This window comes from Lagopus leucura, unplaced genomic scaffold (assembly GCF_019238085.1).
Source record: "Lagopus leucura isolate 7727_CA_CO unplaced genomic scaffold, USGS_WTPT01 Super-Scaffold_100159, whole genome shotgun sequence".
Classification (NCBI taxonomy): domain Eukaryota; kingdom Metazoa; phylum Chordata; class Aves; order Galliformes; family Phasianidae; genus Lagopus; species Lagopus leucura.
The window spans coordinates 33,704,901-33,719,114 of NW_024962335.1; the positions used below are offsets into that span (position 1 = coordinate 33,704,901).

General features: G+C 35.9%; 1 protein-coding gene across 2 annotated transcripts in view; it reads right to left on the minus strand.

The window, feature by feature from the left end:
• Positions 1-14,214, minus strand: part of LRP6 (LDL receptor related protein 6) — a 123,383-nt gene that overhangs the window by 93,982 nt on the left and 15,187 nt on the right. The window lies entirely within an intron of this gene.

Here is a 14,214-nt window from a genome sequence, read left to right on the forward strand (position 1 = left end):
TATCAGGATACAACACTAAAGAAGGAACTTACAGCAGGAATAATGATTTTCTCACCCCTCCCCCCCCCCCCAAAAAAAAAAAAAAAAAAAAAAATCAAGGAAGAATCAGAAACAGAACCTTCATCACCCGTCTCTTATACAAAAAGTTATTCTAATGCTGATCTTATTCATGTAAAAAAAAAATAATCTGTTAATGCTGTAAGAATGAGACTGTAAGGCTGGATTTCTGTTACTTTATATCATGATCTGACTACAGGAGTCACGCTTGTATTACACAAAGGGTAACACAAAGTAACCTTTCCTTCCTTTTTAAGATCTCTGCAAGTGGTTTGACAGCTTCTAACTTCAAATTTAATGCCATCTGATCCTCAGCTAAAGTATCCAGGTTCCAGGCTTCCCCACTCTGTTTCCACTATTCCCAAGGCTACATTTAGTCCTTTGTTACGTTGAAAAACTCATAGTTCATGCTCTTACAGGTGACAAGCCATCACCTGAGTGATGACCCACTTTAGGCTCTGTGATTATTATATCATCATCTCTACATTTAAGCACAGAATAAATATTTTCCTTATAAGCAGAGCCATACATACTTAACAACAACCACATTTCTGCTCTACAACGTCACTTTGTATAGAACAAATGTCTCTTTCCCACCACACAGTGCTTACTATGGCCTGGTTCAGAATATACCCACAGTTAATGAACATAACCCTACATTAGAGCTTGCAGGACTGCTGACCCCAGGTGTTCTAGCACTATTCACTCTGTCACAGTGACTGGAGAACTTTCTGAGCACTATAAGTGGACAAAACCAAAATATCATCTGCTATTTTTGCTTTCACCAATAAAAGGCTAAGAATCTCAGAACATACAAGACCTGGACGAAGGGAGTCCCACTTGGTCATGAAGTCACTATCTCCAAATCACCTTGACTTCAACCTGAGACTATGGGCAGCAGCACTTTGAAAAGACATGCAATAGCTTACATGGGGCAGATCTGACCATCTCTTTTCTGAGTTATTCAATCAGTTCCATGCAGCTGGAAAGAATCAGTCAAGCACTTCTGTGCAGCATGCTGTTGTACATATTATTCCCACAATCACTCCAGAAACCACAGGCTGAAGTATTTTAGTGGAGTGCTTTTAAGGAAAAAGAATTCCTACAGTATGAAATGACCAAGTCTGTATTTATGAACAAGCATTTCAGTACAGTACTTTTAGCCTAGTCACAGCCACCCTGAAAATTTCTGCATATTTGGGAAGACAACTTTATAACTGTATACACACACCGGTACCATTAAAACACCAGTCCTGCTGCACAGTTTTCCTTCTTACAGTGACAGGAGTTTGTCTGTGGGATCACTCAGCTTTATTTCTGCTGACACATTTTGCCCACTTTTGTGGTTCTGAAGAAACATGAATTCAAACAAAAAAAAAACCAGTTTCTCTAAACAACCAATGTGCTCTGAAACATGTCAAATCTGACACAGACACTACAATGCAGATTAAAAGCTGAGAAAGCTAAGGAACGCTTGAAAAGGTGATGGGCAAAAGAAAAAAAAAAGCTGCATTTTATGATATATGAAGTCAACTCCAGTTTTGATAAGAGTAATAGTAGTAACTCATCTTGGGACCCAAAAAGCTATATATAGAAAACACAGATATTTTGTGTTCATGTTTTTTCTGGAAAATGCTTTGTAAGTCACATTTTCCTCAATACAGGTCTTTTTTAAAACTTAAATTAGATCCTACTTTATCCTTTCATTCTACTTTCATACTTTTCCACTTCAACAGTTAATATGAATAGCACTAGACACAAACATTCAGTCAAACTTGTGAAGGAGAGTTCAAGACTAAAAAAAAACAAAATTCTGAGGAGGAAAAAAAAAAAAAAAAAAAAAAAAAAAAAAAGGGAAAAATCAACCACAAGAACACTTCTATTGTTAAACTTATTGCCCTTGTTCCACATCAGAATGCTACCCATACCCACTACTGTCTCTGAATTCACCAGCTGATCATAAAAAACTTGGTGTTTTTCAGTAAGAAATTCAAGCACCTTCCATGATGAAGGGGCATAAAAAAAGTCATGGATGAATAACATATGGAAGCTCTGAAACAAAATTGGGCATGGCCATTCTTGTCATCATTTTCTGTTGCTTAAATACTAAGATGTTACAATCAAATCAACTGTATAACAGGGCACGTGAATTGCGTAACACAGACGGTGAGCGACTAACTGGAGATTGCACCAGGCCAGAAATTACTGCTTTATTGACTCACATGATTTCTTGTCACTGCTTAGAAACACAGCCACCTTAAAACAATTTTGTCTTCGGTTGTGCAAACAGGGTAACTCTAGATGGAAAAAGAAAAAAAAAAAAAAAAAAAAAAAAAAAAAAGGACTTAAGGTCAAAAGACTTGTTGTGTACATAGCTTGACTGCAATTCTTTTTGCTGGCTCCCTGGAAACAGTGATCATTCACATCGCTTTGTGATTTTGGAAACGTCATTTATTTAAATATTTATTTTTAAAGACTGACAACTTTGTAGTCAGCCACATAACAGAACAACTAACTATCTTTGGGAAGACTGATGAGCAGCTCTCAACAGCATTGAGAAAATAGATGCCAGAATGCACTGACATCACAATTCCAGAGGGACAGCCTGAAATGAAGAAACAAGTCATGTAGCTGCTTCAAAGTCAGCCATAAAAACGCTAGCCATTCCCATAGATTTTTCTTATTGTTTCTAAAAGAGAAGCCAGAACTTTTCCATCAGAAAAACATTAGTCAAGCAGACACTGAACACATGGTTGACAAGCTGTCTCTTACATCTTTCTGTAAACTTTACCACAGAGGAAACTTATCTAGAAGCAATAGAAAAGGAGGAAAAATGGTGAGTCTTATGGTTCGCTAGAACATAGTTGCAAAAAATGCACGTGCAAGAGATACGAGTTCACATTTTTTTCTACCCATAAAAACTTCCTAAGCATATAGTTATTCTGGTATTTATTCTTACCACCTAGCTTGTGCATTTTCCAAATTCTCAACAAAACTACATATTAGTAGCCAGACTTGGTCTGTAGTTTAATAGGGGGGAGCAGTTACACCTTTCACTGTTTTAAATGATTTTTTGATCTTTTCTTATTTAACAGAAAAGCACGAATTTTGGATTTTAATACTATTCTTTACCATCTTGAAGGAAAACATTTGAAGTTAACATTCAGCAGCTAATGAAAAGAAGTTTCACATAGCATCTAGATACTGCAATAAGGAAACAATCATTTAAGTCTCAACATTGGAATGCCGCTAAATCGCTTTGTGGAAAAACTAGTACTATTGTCTATGAAGGCAGCACATTCAGCACTGTTGTGACAGAATATCTATTAATTAATTATATTAATTATTAATTATCTATTAATTAATGCAGGGATTTTATCTATCCTACCCTCATAGTCTACCATACCAAGTAAGTCTGATATGCTAGGCAATTTACAACACAGTTTCTATGATCTGTCTTTAAGATGCTTTATGAATTGGAATTTCATCAAGAAGAAAAACACACACATGCAAAAAAAGAAACCAAGCAGCCACAACAACAACCAAAACCAAACAGCTTCACTTTAAAAGCCACCATCCCACAGCGTATGTTTAACATACACGTTCCCTCAAACAGCTCAATGTAAAGCTTACTTTAAAAACTGAATGGTTCAGTCCAGGATGTGGATAGCTTATGTGGTGGGAGGAAATGTGGCAGAGTGAGAGTCGAAAAAAAAGGTACAATTAAGAAATACACATATTTAAAATCCTCATCTTCTTCTAGTTCCAGATGAAAATATTTGCAGTATCTACCCTTTCTAGAAGGATTTTCTGGAGCGCAATATTTTTGTAACAGCAATTTTTCAAATATAATATTTAAAAAAAATCGTTTTGTAGTCACTTCAAAAATTTACTTCATAGCTAACAGTCTCTGAAGCTTCTTTCATTTGCACAAAATAATTTACTTTTCTCACTTGAGCAGGCAATTGTGAATTCAGGGGCAATTCCCAAACAAATTCAGCTTTGAAAATTAACAATCAAAGTGTTATGCCAAATTATTCATAAGCAGGAGCCTAAAATGAGATTTCTTAATCTGCAATACGACAGGCAGAACTCAAACCAAGGTTTAAATATCAAGTAACTACCATACTGGACTTGATTCTAGAAACCTTGTCTTTAAGCTAATTTAATATTTCAGGGTCACCTTCTTTCTCATCCAGGTTTAAATACAGGACTTGTGGTGGCCTGCTGAAGAGCTGTCAGACAGCTTTTCTCCAATATGACAAATCTTGCTTTTAATTTTCATATCATTCTTTCTTAGACTATCTTCTCCTCTGAAGAAGTCTAAGAAGTTTGTCTTTCCTTTATCTTTTCATCCTTCCAAAATGCTGACAGCCACTTCCATCTCTCAGCTACACGACCAGGGTTTGCAGTGTACAGAATATATGCTGCAAACCAGGCAGCTTGGGACATTAAGCAAAAAGATCCTGTTCTACAGTTACCAACAAGACTGTCCTTCAGCTGCTCACTGAACTGTGGGCAGAACATTCTGCTTACATTAGCTGATGAAATTTCACAGATCTTAATGAAGCTAAAACAAATACATTTATATACAGAGCTCATTTCAGGAACTCTCAGTTTTCCATTTCTGTCTTGAAATAGAAGAACATTCTTATGTGAGGAGATGATTCTCCAGTTAAGTAACAAATTTATGTCAACCCTCAAGAACACATGGTACTTTTATGCTTTCATAGTATCCCTCTCTTCAAATCCAAATTTGGTTTGTTACTGTAAAATGATCGTTAGGACTATATAATTTATCTAATACTCAGACTTTTAGTGGTTACGAGCAGTGATCATACCTTTACCAAAATGAACTTCTGGTTTCACCAGTGACTCTTTAGCCAAGTAGCTGTGAGCTGGCTTGAGCACTGTTCTCTTCAATTATTCCCTCAGTCAAACAACTGGTTGTATGCATGCCCATGGGGCCGGTAGAAATCTGTAGTCAGAACCTCCAAAGATCGTTTCTGGCTACAGTAAACATGGAATTGAGTACTGTTTAAAATAATGTGTCAGACTACCACAATAACACAACAAATTGTTTCAGGAAAACACAGTACAATCAACACAACACTACACAGTTAATGTTTAGGAAAGATCTTATGGTCAGGTGAAGCAGCAGCTTACCTCCTTTTCCCCAAACCAACAAAAACAGCCAACTCAGGATTGTTACCATCTGCATGAGCTCCATTACTTTTCAAGCATCTGCAGCAAGACAGGTCTGAGGTTTGTTGTATACACACCTGAAAGCATTCTTGTAGGATCTCCTTACAGTTTAAGACTTACTAAAGTCCACTGCTTTACAAATCATATGAATCTCTTGAATTTTTTTCTGAATTTTAATTTTTTTTTTTTTTTTTTACACCTTTGGACTAATCCATTATATTTAGATCTAAACAAGTACTTCACAGAAAGATAAACATCTTTTTAAACATACATAACAGTACAAATGAAAACAAAATAGTATCTTTTATCTTAGTTTACTCAGAAGTTCAGAGTTTAACCCTGAAGGCAGACAATTGTAGGAGATAGTTTTATTCTACAACAAATTAAAACATTTTTAGTGAAAGAAATCTTGTAGTTAAGAATCCAAGATATTTCTATGCATCACTACAATGCACATCAAGAGAATTGCATGAACATAGTTTGCAAGTTAGATTTGTGTAATTTCAGTGTAATTTAACAACCTGCTAGAGCAGAGATAATACTCATCCTTTAAATACGAAACATAAATTTCACACTTGCAAAGATTTATTCAAAAAAAAAGAGCTCAGACTTAACAGTGCTCTCAGTTGCATAATCTCTTATCTTTACTATTTCTTGCTTGAAATGACAGAGAAAACTTAATACAAGTAATACTTTATGCTGAAACATGGAATTAAGATGTAAAAATGAGAAGTGACAAGGCTCCCATGGGAAATAAAAATTTAAAGTATGTGTTGAACAACTCTAGGGAAAGAAAGGAGGTGGGGGAAAAGCAGGGGGAGAGAGAGAGAGAGACCCAGAATGAATGTTGACAGTTTTGAAGACAGAAGTAGTAGAAGGATCCTAATTAAGCATTAAGATCCAGAAAAATGCTTTACTGTTCTTTGTAATACTACTCATCAGACCAAGGAAAAAAAGGAAGTTCAAAAGTTTCCAGAACTTAACAATTCTGGGTTTGCTGTTTAAGTTTTAAGGTACAACACACCTAGCGTGTTTCAATTATAAGATACAATTAACTAGACAGACATGCCAAATACATACTACATATGCATTCTCACCCAGACGTATGCATTTAAAGCACACCACTTAAAATCCGGAGCGCCAGCACAGCATCACTAATCCATCTGAAGGGACTCACAGCAAGGCTTAGATTTTCCTACTGCTTAATTATTAAGTACCCACAAGACTGAGACCCACTCAGTCTACTGAGGAAATTGACAGACTGGAAATTCACCAGGTAGGCTACAGCTGCACACCCAGAAGTTAAAAGCAATCATTCTTTCTCCATGCACCAAGCAGAAACCCAAAGGACTAACTTTTGCTTTGTTCGGCTCCTTTTCAGGTCTTTTATAGATAGATAGTGAAGCAGTGGAATTGCACCTCTTCAAACACGTGCCCAGATGAACACCTCGGCATACAGACTAATGTCCACCATCTTTTCCTATCCTTGGATCTATAAGCAGAAATTCTATTTATTCAGGTATTTTATTAGGCTCACTCAAATTTTACATCCCCAGTGTATCTTCCCTTCTTACTAGCTGCACTGTAAAAAGTTGGATTTGCTCAACACCCTCACTACAATATATAATCCTATGACATTCTACCTGACCATTTTACACAGAAGACAGTGCAGAAATATACTTCTCCCACAGGGATAGCCTTATTTTTTCCCAGGAAGATAGCCAAATAAAGATGGATCCTCTATAGACTTTTTTTTTTTTTGTATAATCATGCTTAATTTCTATAGAACTGAGTGCTATGTTTTGTTTTTTTTTTTTTAATGACAAAGTTAGTCCATAGTTTATTTAAAGAGCAATCTGATTCAAATCATGCTAGCAATAGAATTTATCAGCTATTTTCAAGAAATGAGCAATAAATCAATCTTTGTCAACAAGGTAACGCAGCAATCATCATCTTCAACAAAATGCTGCCTTAAAAAAAAAAAAAAACAAAGCTGAATTTCTCCTCCATTTTCTACAATACAAACCAAATCCCTTGGTCCACATTTTAGATGAAATTTTACACATGGACACACTTCAGTCCCTCCCTCTAAATGCTGTCAGTAATGAAAATGCACAACAGTCTTATAAGATTTTAATGAAGAAAACTTAGGACTTTTTCCTCCAGCATTCCAACTTCTATCTCCATACCCCAAAAGCCTATGAAAAAGATGATTCATGAGCTGTAAGATGAGAAACTACTACACTCCTGTTATCCACCACAACTAAGATAGACTATGTTTCTGCTTTAAGGTAGCAATTTCCTGATAAACACCTCTAAGTCATGCAAGTTGCATTTAAGGGGCTAGGAGTCAGAGAGGAAGACTGTTAGTTTTATTCTGGACCCTTCCCTAGAAATTGCATGGATGTTCCTTTCAATACATTCTGCTTCCCCATCAACTTCTTAAATACTAGAACATAGCATAAAGAAGATTTCAGATTACAGCTTTCTGCTGCAAATTAGTATGGCCCCTTTGAGTTTCTGTTAATTGTTATTAAAAGATGTCTTAGGATCCTTTTAATTTTTAAAGGTGTGTGAACAAACACATTTTAATTAACATGCTAGCTAGTAATGCTTGCTTGAAGTATAAAATTAACTATTTTAAAAATAACTTTCCCTGTGTTCACTCAATATAAAGCTTCATTCAAAATGTCGTTGGTGAAAACTTGCTTGCTCACAACTTTTGTATTTTCTAATACAACAGGTTTTCAGAGTCTAGACTTAGATGCTAAGTCATAATTGTGGGGATTGAAAATGCAGATAAACAGTCATGCCCGAAGACCCATTACCAGAGGTTATTCACACAGACCAGAAATTACTACCTTGGTTCAAATGCTCAGTTCTAAATGACTAAACAAACACTGCACATAGACATCTGAAGTATATATTGATACTTAAAGCCAGCTTACATAAATTTTACTGATTTTTATCACCATTTTTACTCTAACATTGAGGTAACTATTAGTGGGCTAAATCATCTTTGTGAATATGACCATAATAAACCATCAAGAGAGTACTGCATAAAACACCATATCCACGTTTCACAGGCATAAGTGCAAATCAAAAGACACTAAGTGAAAAAAGAAAAGCCAATGAGCTCCCTGCTTTGACAAATTCAACAATGTTTGAAGACACTACTAGTTTATTCACAGCAGAGATGGCAGCAGGCGAACTAAAGCCCAGCCCTCAAGTGACCCAGTCCATAATCTTGTTTTCTAGCCCAAGCACTAAACAAAGGAGGTAGGGATGAAAGAGTATTTCCAAACTTGCCTAGAGCTAAAAGCATCTGCAATTTTAAGGTATTTGAGTCCATAAGAAAGAGATGAAAATCTTCTACAAATCAATTCTGTGCACTCTAGTTTGATTTCTAAAAAGCCAAATCTCCCATCTCTTTCTGTGAATAGAGAAAACTATGTAAAATGCCTGAAAATTAAGGAAAACATCTCAAAGATTATGTTACCCTGAGTTCTTGGAAACTCCTGTCAGTAGGATGAAACTAGGCAATCAGTGGCAGCAACATCTAAAACCTGCACAGCAAGATTTACAAGAGAGGTCACCTCTTCATTCTGTTTTACATAAGTGGGTTTCTGGTTACCTTCTTTCACCTCCTCCTTCAGATGGGGCAAAAAACAGAAGAGGAGAATGAAATGCCTATTTTGAACCATGCAATAAAGTCATGTCTTCTCAACTGGAGGACAGCATCTCATGCAACAGATCTCCAACAAACCTTGCAAAGTCTTTTGAAAGAAAAAATGAACAGACTGTCAGTGGTGCTGAAACAAACAAACCCTGAAAGCCTTAGCATTCAACACTTCCACAAGTGAATACTGTCCCATTTTGCTCCTGAAAGTCATAAATACCCTACTAAGACCAAGAGCTAAAAGCTGGCCACCTTATGCTTCGGAAGCAGAGAGAGCTGTAGTAGTTCTGGAGAAGCTGGCAAGGCTGTTTCAACTGCCATGCTGGCTTCCTGAAGGCTCCACGTGCTTTGCAGCACAAAGCCAACAGGACCCGCACTAGGATCATCCAATTATCTAGTGACACTGGTGCTGCATTTTAGATCTCTCGTGAGTTCCACACGGCTCCAGAGCCAAGACAATTCTGATGTAATGTCAGCAGGACAACCAGTGCGGTACTATTTTGCAATCTTTCGGCTGAACTCCATTTTTAAGTTGCCAAAATCGACACTCTGGTTTCTTTAACCTCCTAGCTGTCACCAGAATTTACTTTTCATTTGGTCTTAAAAAAAAAAAAAAAAAGCAAACAACAAGAAATACCACCTCAACAGCCTCAACATCCTCATAACAACATTAATACAAAATGAACAAACCCATTAAGAGTGCTGCATTTACAACCACTATCTCCTGATAAAAAAAAAATGCTTATTTAGGTGAAGATTAAATACACCTTATAAATTGATGTGTCAACACCACAACAATCTGCAGATTTCATACCAGCTCAATGCTTTCATAAATCACCTGTAAAGCCTCAAAGTTAAGTACTTATTGTCACGGAGCAGGCTATAACTAAATAGAGTGCATTAATCTGTGGAAAATGTCAGCGGCAATAAAGGAGCACCAAAAAGATTTTCAGCCAGATGCAATCAGCTCAAGGGAGATGTGACATCAGGCAACAGAAGGCATGAAGCAAAGCCTTCATTTATTCAATTATTGGAACATATCTCTGAGGTGCCATTTTAAATAATGTTGACCCATTCGTAAACAAACAAGAAACAGAAGCCTTACCAAAAAAATGTGAATTGTTCATTCCTAAAATGTTTTTTCCATAATATCCAAGGCACTGTAACTAATATTAGAATTGTCCAATTTCATTTCCTTGCTTAGCAACACAGTATCTGTTCCCATTAATCTTTTTGTTGTAAAGCACTGATTCAAGGCCTGTATGGCAATTGCAAGAATTTTTTGGGCCTGATGAACTTAGGTGCAAGCTTCCAGATTTCAAAGGAAACAAAATAAGCAGGTCTTTAAAAAGAGAAGCGTATATATTCCCTGAAATGTTTTAGATGAAAAAAATAAGAAAGGTCTGCTGGGGGAGGATTGCCTGTTGAATCTGAAGATCTTACCCAACATACAAAGCATTTCAGAAGCCAACTTCAGCTGTCAAAAAAGTGCTGTGGTTCTTTGTACTCTTAATTCCATTCATTAGCTTAAAACCTTTACAACCTGAATGCTTTACAAGAGTTGAACAATTATAGTAACTCTATAGTCAATTGATTTAAAACACATCCTGAAAAGTAAGCAATTAGTCAGCACTTCTAGAAGGCACTTAAAATTCCCTTCTGTGGTGAACAATACATACAGAAGTGAGAAAAAACAGTTTTGATAGTGCTTCCTAAGAATAAAGCTGATCTAGTTGTCTAAAGAGTAATTTGGGGGCAACTTTCATGATGATAATGAAGACTCTTCCCTGAGAACAAAAGGGCTGTAAAGGTTAATAAGAAAAACAGCAGCACAAATTTACTATACTGCATTTTCAAGCCATACTTGCTTGAGAATCTGAATACACGTGGCATGTTTTATTTATTTATAAACGCACACCGAAGTAGAAAAACCTCTTTTCCACTTGGTCTACTTTCATGCAAACAATTCCTAACATGCTGCTTTTTTGCACATGAGGTCTACCACCTGGTTTTCCCCTAGAAAGAGTTAATAACAAAGTGTATGTGTTATTCAGTTATTGATCCTCTTAACAGGGTATTATGTTTAACACTAGTCTGTAAAAACAACGTCAAAAAGGACAACAAGGACCCAGAAGCCTTCCTGAAACAGCTCTGAAAATCCTCAATCCACTTCAAAAGAAGGCTGAAGAAGCATTGCAATCCTACTTCATCTAAGGTTGCTTTTCTCCCCTGGTACATGCACGTTTCATTGAGTGCCAAGACAACAAAATGGGAAAACATAAAATAAATTGCACTACATGAAAATAGAGAAATAAGAAGCTTAGACTTCTGAACATACACAAGAGATGATTAGTAGGAAGACTCCAGGCATTTTAGATTCTGATGATTTCCTAGACAAAACTATCAGAGTAAAAAGTTAGACTTGATGGCTGTGTCACAACTATGAATTGAGAAATGTTTTCCATTAGCAAACGTACTAGTTACTGTGAACTGACACAGGCACCAAGTCTAATTTCTACTCTGGTAGTTCACAGTTACACATACGATCTCACACACAATTAACAGATGGTTTGGCAATGGCAGCAAAGGTTACCTGCGCCATTATCGTTGCTGTAAGCATGCTCTGAAAGAGAATGATCCCATTCTTCAGAACTACAACAGCACTGAGCAGAGACTTTCAGAGAATGACAGCCGAGTATCCCACAGCACACAACTTGCTAAAAAGATCTTCATTTTTTCCTACACAGGACACTGCCTAGAGAACATACTTTACATTACTGCATATTTGTGCTAGCTAATACTATTAATAACATTTTTTTTTTTTAAAGTAGGCATTCTCATTTTCAGTAAGACAAATGCATATATACATATGTATATACATATGTAACCAAGTCCCAAATATATAAGTAGATTCTGGTATTACTGGATTATGAAATATACCTAGATTAACTATATTTGTCAAATGAACTTAAACAAAAAAATTGAACTTGTGAATAGCAATCATACTGTACAACTTGCTGCAAAATAACGTAATGACTTGGTAAGATCTCATAAATCTTTATTTGGAATAATCGTCAATTGTGAATAAGAGGAGATAGACTAAATTGCAGGAAAATGACAGGGGTTTTGCTTTTCCAAGTTTCAGATTCTATTAGCTATTTTTATGGCTTATTCCTGCTACTGTCCTCCAGACAACAATGTGTAATCTAAACATATTTATGGGGTAAAAAAAAAAAAAAAAAAAAGTACCTATTAGAGGTGCATTCACATAAATAACAATTAAAGCACCAAACGGTACTTATTTGAGAAAAAAATAAACCCCTGTACTGAGGTTACCTTTCCACTGACTTGTCAAAGTTTGGAAGATATTCTGCAGTGACACCGCATTTATTAAAAGCAGAAATGCTTTCTGCCATAAGGCTGTATACAAGAATTGCAATAGTTTGGTTTTTGTTTTTTTTTTTTTTTGATCTGCAGTATGGTAAGACAAAGTGGATGTATCCCTGGATTACCATTCTGTCTCACTAAAACATACTTCTCAAGTAACAGCTAACAAACTGACTTATTAAAAGATTTAGAAGAAAACAAAATCTTTTCCTTCAATTACAGTTTGTTTTTTTTTTTTAATAAAAGCAAACAAACAAAAAAACCCCAAACAACTGCAGTCATATTGAAATGTTTTTGCCTATTGATTTAACAGATCATCAGTATGGAAAAAGAGAAGTTATGAGTTCTCTTTACCTTTAATCTATTTCACTCTTTTCATTTGAGTTTCTCTTCAAGTATTTTGAAAGACTGCAAGAGTACACTGTCACCTAGTTTTGATCACTGAACGCATTACCACATGTACACAGAAAATACAAACACTCAAAAAGACCAACTGGCTTGACAAGTGTTATTCACAACTATTAAGAACCACTGTCTCTCTGGTCGCAAGCTAAATCAAAACCATTTTGACTCTATTTTTCCTCCCTTTTCTCCCAGCTTTGGGACGGTGAGTGGAATGGGCACGAATGTGTTACGTCTTTCCTTGTATCCTTAAATGGTCCTAGAATCTAGTAGAACCCATGCCACCATCAGCTCTGATTTATAAGTAGTAAAGATATAAGAAAAGAGTAAGTCCACATTCTCAATATTTGAAAAGCTAAAAAAATATATATAAATAATGCAAAGGAAACATTTCTTAACATATTGTCAAAGGCCTGTTGAAACTTGAGAAGAAAATATTGAGGTTATAGCATTCCTAACAAAGTTCAGAAAAGAAATCCTATTGAACAAGAAGACATTTTTCCTTTGTGGAGGAAATACCCAGACACATGAGTTGAACTGATCACATTATAAAGAAGCTGCAAGCATCTAAAACAGTCCTTATCTTTGTAAAGGAAAAAATGCTTTGTTTCCCCCCCCCCCCCCCGAACAGCTGACTGAAAAAAATTACTTTAAGTGGCAATACAATAGATTCATCTTCTTGTTAAGGAGAAAAAAAGAAAAAAAAATAGTATAAATATCTATACTAAACAGTATTCAGAAGATTACAAAGCATCAACAATATTCCATCGTTCACTCTCCTGAGCCAGTCACCTCAAATACGACAAATACACACCGGGTAACCTCAAGGTAGCCATTTACAAAGTGTCACCAAAAAGACCACTGAATTTAGCAACCACAGCTCAGTCCCGTGAATAACAGAGCAAAAAGATGATACTTTAAATCACACCCAGAGACTGAAATTAGAAGAATCGAACTTGTTCTAGAACAGGCTAATCCAAAACACAGTTTTTTCCAAACAGAAGTTCCCTGTAGAGTGAGAAGATGAACTTCTCTATAAACTTTGGTTAAATGATAAAGCATGCCAAAATACATCCCAAAATGTTATTACTGTAGTCTATTTTTCCCTGCTGTTTCCAGGAAGCATAAATTTTAACAATGAACAAAGACCTCCAGTTTGATGCTGCAGTGAGACACAAGTCTGATGGCTTGATGATTTTTTCAAGCAGATTACATCTGTTTTCACCTTAGAACTTCCACATTTATGTCCACCATCTGCACTACTGCCAAAATAAGCTTCCTCTAGTACTCTTCTTGAACATCTGATGACTTCTAGTAATTCAATGACATGAACATAATTTCAGAAGTACAAATTATTTTCCAATCACAGTAATAGAGCAACAACACAAAATGGATTCGAATAATTTCAGTAACAGCACCACCGATTATTTAAAATCATTCCACATGCAACTAGCAGCAAAAACATTCCCGTTTGTAACCATTTC